The sequence below is a fragment of the Protomyctophum bolini genome (genome assembly GCF_963924005.1).
Source record: "Protomyctophum bolini genome assembly, chromosome: 23".
NCBI classification, from domain to species: Eukaryota; Metazoa; Chordata; class Actinopteri; order Myctophiformes; family Myctophidae; genus Protomyctophum; species Protomyctophum bolini.
This window is the reverse complement of record NC_137884.1, coordinates 617,521-624,539: the sequence shown is the minus strand read 5'-3', so window position 1 is coordinate 624,539 and position 7,019 is coordinate 617,521. Positions and strand designations below refer to the sequence as shown.

General features: G+C 42.1%; 1 long non-coding RNA gene across 1 annotated transcript; it reads right to left on the bottom strand.

The window, feature by feature from the left end:
• Positions 1 to 4,456: 4,456 nt before the first annotated feature.
• LOC308311270 lies at positions 4,457 to 6,330 on the bottom strand. The gene is made up of 3 exons (XR_013963616.1): positions 6,278 to 6,330; positions 5,778 to 5,969; positions 4,457 to 4,567 (listed from the first exon to the last, which is right to left on the bottom strand). It is a non-coding gene; the product is annotated as an uncharacterized lncRNA (long non-coding RNA).
• Positions 6,331 to 7,019: the final 689 nt, after the last annotated feature.

Here is a 7,019-nt window from a genome sequence, read left to right as displayed (position 1 = left end):
TCATGATAGTTTTCTGAAATATGTTTCTTTTTTTTTTTTTTAATTTTTATCCCACGATTTTGTAACCCAGTTTTCTTTTCACCCAGTGCCAATTATCTGATGTAATCCTGGGCGCTACACTTCCTCTGCCAACCTGGGGGGGCAGCGGACTGACCTCATGCCTCCTTCTATGCATGAGGAGTCCAAGCTGCTTCTTTTCACCTGACAGAGGGGAATTTCCCCGGCCGGACGTAGCGCGTGGAAGGGACACGTTATTCCGACCAGTTCCTTTCCCCTCCATCAGGCGCCCTGGCTGGCCAGGGGGAGGTAGTTTTAGAGACCAGGATTACGGCATGTTTTTGTGAGGGTATCTACCCTAGGGGACACGGGGAGAACATGCAAACTCCACACAGAAAGGCCCTATCGCCAACCCCCGCCTCGGGTATGGGCACTGATGACGCGGAGGAGGGAACACGCCGCCAGTGCCCACAGCGTCCCCAGCGGGAATCGAACCCAGGACCTTCTAGCTGTGAGGCGACAGCACTACCAACTGTGCCACCGTGCCCCCTGAAATATGTTTCTATATCAGTGGTGCTCTAGCCTCGATACCCAGGCTTTCATTTCGTCTGCGCGAAAGATGAAAGATGAAAGTGGTGCTCAATCTTTCATGTCAAGAACCCCCAGAATTATCTGTATTTGGCCACCGACACCCATCTGAAAATATTTTGTTCCAGGGACCCCCACAGACGCAAAGATTTGAGTTAAAAACTTTCGCTCTGAAAGAATATATATTCAAAGATTTGCGCCAGATTGTAGATCTGCTATTTTTCAATAGCTTAAATATAACATAATGCTTAACACCAGACATGTGCTGGAGGCAAATCCTGAGACTTCCATTCTTTAACGATCTTCCTGCCCACCATTAATGCTGTATGAATCCAGTCAGCTAGAGGCGCGGGGAGGTGTTTTAATGGCGATGGAGGATCACCCAGAATAAACAGAGCAGGTGTATGAGGAATATCCTGGTTTGTGATTTGCATTATATTCTCATGAATAGCACACCATAGACTAGTCTGTGCCCTCGGGCACTCCCACAATGAATAAGTGTACCTGGTCCTCACCACACCTCCAGCAAACCGGACTCTCTCTGAGCTTAGCCCTGAACAATCTTGTCGGTGTCCAATAGACTCTTATTCATTTCTTTTAAATTGAACTAACTAAGTTCACGACATAAAGTTGTATTGAAATTAAATTGTTTACATTGGTGGGTTGCTGGCCACAGGCTCACCAAGTAAAAATAAAACGGAGGAATTGTTCAATGAGTTTATATTTCAATCTGTTGGAATAAATGCATCAAGACAGTTCTGGTAAAGATCTCCAAAGTCCAAACATGATGCTACATTCATTGTAGAGACATCTGTAGCATGATGTGGATGAATAAGCTGCTCTCAAATCAACCTCATACTGTGGTTTTGTGGTTATAAATGCTGATCAAAATCTAAGCCATTTGATTGATATACAACTAGAAAAGTCTAAATTTTGGAAAAATTGCAAAGTCTGGTTGCCGCAATCGCTTATATAGGCCCCTCCCACTATTGTTGCTAGCCAATTACATTGTCACATCACCCCTGTGGTCATGTGTAAGTAATTTGGAGGGGATTTATTTATCCCCCCAAAAATAAAATTCTGCAACAAACGGCTACATTATTTGCATTTGCGGTGCCCCCTATGAATGAAAATGGAATTGCTTTTGGCTCTGGGTTGATTAAACCCAGAGCCAACCCAGACATGCAATTCAAATTTGTGATGGATTGGACATTCCGTTTGTGATTTGTGACATCGTTTTGTAAAAATAGGCCCCTCCCACTAACTTCGGACAACGATTATGGCCGAACGATACGGACTACCAAACTTCTACACCTTTCATTCAACTCCCCCCCCAGCCTCCCCACCTTCCCTCCTTCTCCTACCATGTGATGTTTCTAATTCTCTTCTCATTGATATAAAGGAAGGCAAGCATGCGTGTAGCAGCAGGTGGAGGTGGTGTGTGAAGACACTGTCTGTGGACCTGCTCCGACAACCATCATAGTGTCTTTTTTTAGTTGGGCATTTTCAGTGTTGCGAGTCATATCCTACTCAAACTAAATAAATTCCCCATCAACAATATTAATAACCGCTTTCACCTATTGGTCTGGAACAGTAAAAAAAATGACGACGCAACCCTTACTACCTAAAGCTACTGCCAATCCATACCATCATCATCAGAATGATTTTAATTGTATGTTTTCACACACAGAGAGAGAGAGAGAGAATCGATGAGCGGATGAAATACCTGCATGTGAGGTCAGATGGATGCTGCCATCGTGTGCTGTCAGAACGTGGCTGTCCGGCCACATGGGTCATCAGGTTCAGCAACTCTGTCTTTGCGTGTGTGACTGTCGAGACTAGCCGGGAATGAGAACAAAAACAACCCATTTAGACCTGAGGACGGTTCTACAAAGGTCTTCTAAATCAGTTTTCTGAAATACCTATTTTTCTTTATCAATGGTGCTCAATATTTCATGTCAAGGACCCCCAAAAAATATATGTAATTGGCCACCGACCCCCCCCCCCCCCCCTATCTGAAAATATGGTGTTCCAGCGACCCCACAATAGCAAAGATTTGACATAAAAACGTTATGAACGTGAAATATATTCAAAGATTTGCGCCACATTTTCACGACCTTTCAGCATAGCGTAGCTATTTTTCAATAGCTTTCAAACACCAAAAGGGGTTCCCGCTCAGAATGGGTTAAATAATACACATGCATATTATGAAGGCTACAAGTTGCTGGATAAGATGGGAAGATGTGCATTATAATATACTCACTCTGTGCATCAGCAGGATGCTCAGTCATGTGTCTTTTGACCATGTCAATGTAGGCTAGCTTCTTCTGCAGCCACTCATTTTCAACCGTTGGTCTGCAAGAGTAAAATAAATATGATCATGCAACCCATACATCTTTTTTGTCTCCTTAGAATAACGACACGTGGGGAACTATGCACAAACAAATTAATTTCATCCACTGTTACTTGTGAGACCGTGATGTGACAATAAAGTTGATTCTAATTTCCAATCAAGGTTGACAGTATGTAAAATAGCGTCATCATCGGCATTATTTTATTCACCAAATAATATGCTTTCACAAATGGGGATGTGGACTTGGTGAGGTTGGTTTAATTACATCAAGTTCTCAGTTTAGACAGACAACAAATTAAAAAGGAAAAAAATCACAGCTGTGTGAACCTCTCTCTCTCAGGCAACAGTTCAGCACTATCTCTCTTTCTGGCACAACAGTGCCACTGTTGCCCCTACTGGTACTTTAAACATAGTAACATAGTCCCATAGTGACATTGCTGTTCCTTGGAGTGGTTGCACCACTCAAAAACCAGCAGCATAAGTACTGTGTTGGGTCACCTCACCACAAACCACCAGAATAGCTTCAATGCGTCTTGCATAATAGACTTCACTCTGCAAGTCTCTACAACTCTATTGGAGGGATGGAACACCACAAACGCAGTGTTTAGGGCAGTGTTGTTTTTGGCAGCAAATTTCTATTTTAGTTTAGTCATAGTCTTTGGACTGAAACTTCATTTAGTTTTTGTCATATTTTAGTCACCTGGAATGTCTTGGTGTTAGTCTAGTTTTAGTCGACTAAACGTCATAATATTTTAGTCGACTAAATCTACAGTTGATTTAGTCGACTAAAATGTATTTTGGCGGGCCTTGATGCCGTCGTAATGAGTGTTTTTACACTTGCTGAAAATAGCCGATCTACAAGCTCACAACGCGACGCGTTGTGAGCTTGTAGATCGGCTATTTTCAGCATGCAACCAAAGTGTAAAATGACTTGTACTGGATATTTTGTCCACTAGTCCCTTCCTAACATTTTAGTCTAGTTTTTATTTGTCTACGAAATTGTCAGTATATTTAGTCTTAGTTTTAGTCATCGTAGCTTAATTTTCATTTAGTTTCCATTCGTTTTTGTGAGTGAAAAAAGGTAGTCGACGAACATTTTTCGTCTTAGTTTTAGTCGACGAAAACAACACTGGTTTAGGGTGCATATGGCTTTGGTCCATGCACCACTCAGTTCACAGGGGTGTGATTTTATTTAGACGAGAGGCTGGTCTGCATTTATGCGAGCCCCGGAAGTCATCGGTGCTATGGACCAGAGCTGGAGTGCCTAACGCACTCTTTGGTTCGATTACCGACAGGCTGGACCATTTACTGCATGTCCACTCTCTAAACATCTGGATAAAAGCTGAAAAGCCAGCAAAATTACCAAAACATGTATTTGCATGAATAAATATGATTGCATTTGCTCATATGATATGTGGGCAAAATAATAACAGTATCATCAAATGTTTTTACATGTTCTCATCTTTGGTTCATTGACCAAACTGCTCCCTCTAGAGGATACTCAGGGAAGTGCACTACCTTGATGTGGATCTGTCAGCATGTCCTCTCTTGGTGGGTTTTGGTTGTACAGAACTCGCAACTTTGTGTTCTGGCTGCTCGGTCTTGATCCGTTTGGCCACCGGCCCACCGCTACAGAAAAAAAATAAGTCAGGAATTGTTTAATGAGCTTATGTTTCAATTGGGAGATGTTCACCGGGACTGGCATGATGCAGTTATTAGCCTACATACAGTCATTGTAGAGACATCTGTAGCATGCTTTGGATGTGCTCTCAAAACAACCTAAATGTTTGCACGTAGTTTTGTGGTCACTACTCCTAGAGACACTGATGCACATGCGGTTATGAATAGTGATCACAATCCAAGGCTTCTAAAAGGCCTATTCATACTCAAGTTAGATGATAAGGTGACCACAGACAACTACAACATGACATTGATTGATTGATTAATTTATTAACAGTTTGCAGAATGGGTACATTTCAACATGAAAGCACAACTCAATACAAAGACTTACTGTGGACAAGACACTGATAAAGCATTACACTTGTTCACAACAGGGTCCACCATTTTCAATTCATCAGAACATTTAGAGACGTACACATATACATGTGCGTCATGTAAGGAGGTAAAAAAGGGAAAAGAAACTTATTCAGTAAGAGGGAGAGGATTCTGATTTTACGGGGGCCAGTTTCGAATTGCAGCAGTCCGTTGGTGCCCTTTGAGAGCGGTAGAGCGTTCCACATTTTGGTGGCATAGGAGTGAAATTAATTTAGTCCCTTGTTTATGCCGAATCTGGGTTGAACATGGTTTGTTGAACTCCCTCTGGCGTGGGTGTGAACTTTGTTGACAATAAGGAAGTATTTAGACAGGTGCAAAATGACCCATTGCAAGATGCTGTACTCTGTCATCAACCCTAAAATGGGCAGGGGTGAGGTGGGTTCGGGCAGTGAGGCCAAGTAGTAGCCTGACCAAGTTGTTTTGGGAAGTCTGGAGCCTTGTTTTATAAGGGCCTTTGAGGTGCTGTGAACATCACGCAGTGGTGGTAAGCGACTCACATCTCACTGTTTTTACTAACCGCCGTTTCGGCCTTAACCCATTTTGGTGTTTTAAACATTATGTTATAATTTAGCTAATGAAAAATAGCAGATCTGCACGCTACGAGCTTGTAGGTCTGCTAATTTTTTTTAATCGTAAAAATGTGGCGCAAATCTATGAATATATATTCTTTCAAAGTGAATGTTTTTAACTCGGGTCTAAATGGGTTAAACCAGATTGATACAACTTATAAGTTATATAACTACAAACTGGGAATCATCAGGAAAAAAACACAGAAGTACATTACCTTGATGTAGATTTGTCAGCATGTTCTCTCTCGGTGGGTTCTGTGTGCGCCGACCTCGCACAGTCGTGTTCCGGCTGCTCAGAGTTGATCCGTTTGTGTTGCTGTGTCGTTATGGCCAGATTGGACACATTATGCAAGGCACCTGCATTCACTTTTGTGTAAGAGTTGTTCAAACTGGCCAGCGGCCCACCGCTAAAGTAAAAAAAAAAAAAGTTTAATGAGCTTTTTTGTTCACCAGGACCGTCATGATGCAGTTATTCCAACAGACATGCTACGTTCATTGTAGAGACTCTGTAGCATGCTGTGGATGTGCTCTCAAAACAACCTAAACATTTACTTTGCACACAGTTCTGTAGGTTACTACTCCTAGACGCTGTGACGTATACGGTTATAAATACTTAGTGATCAAAATCTAAGCCATTAAGATTGACACAACTAGAACTACAACCTGGGAGTCATCAGAAAAATTATCAGATGTACATTACCTCGATGTACATTACCTCGATATAGATTTCACAGCATGTTCTCTCTTGGCGGGTGGTGGGTAGTACGCTAGCTGCTCTCTGTTGATCAGACATGTGTGTTGGTGTGGTGGTACGGCCGCATGATTCAACACTCTTGGACGTAAGACACCAGTATTCTCTTTTGTCCCAGCGTTGTTCAAACTGGCCATCGGCCCACAGCTAAATTAACAAACAAACAGAGGAATTGTTTAATGAGCATATGATTCAATTTGGAGATCTTCATGATGCATTATTCCGACATGCTACATTGTAGAGATATCTCTACAGCATGCTGTGGACATGTGCTCTCAAAACAACCTAAATGGTTGCGCATAGTTTTGTGGTCACTATACTCCTAGCAGACACTGATGCAGTGATGCATACGGTTATAATTAAATAGAGATCAAAATCAAAGCCATTTAGACTGACCACTATTTAATTATAACCGTATGCATCACTGCATCAGTGTCTGCTAGGAGTTAGTAAAACCTGGGAATCATCATAAAAAAAACACAGATGTACCTTGACGTAGATTTGTGAGCATGTTCTCTCTTGATGGGTTTTGGATGCGCCAAACTCGTAACTTTGTGTTCTGGCTGTTCCATCTTGATCCGCTTGGGTTGGTGTGGTGGTGATATATTTTTTCTTTTCTTCTTCTTCTTTGACTTATCCTGGAAAAGACCTGGAAAACAGACAACTACGTTAGTATAGAAACTGTGGGCTACTTCAGTAACCATGG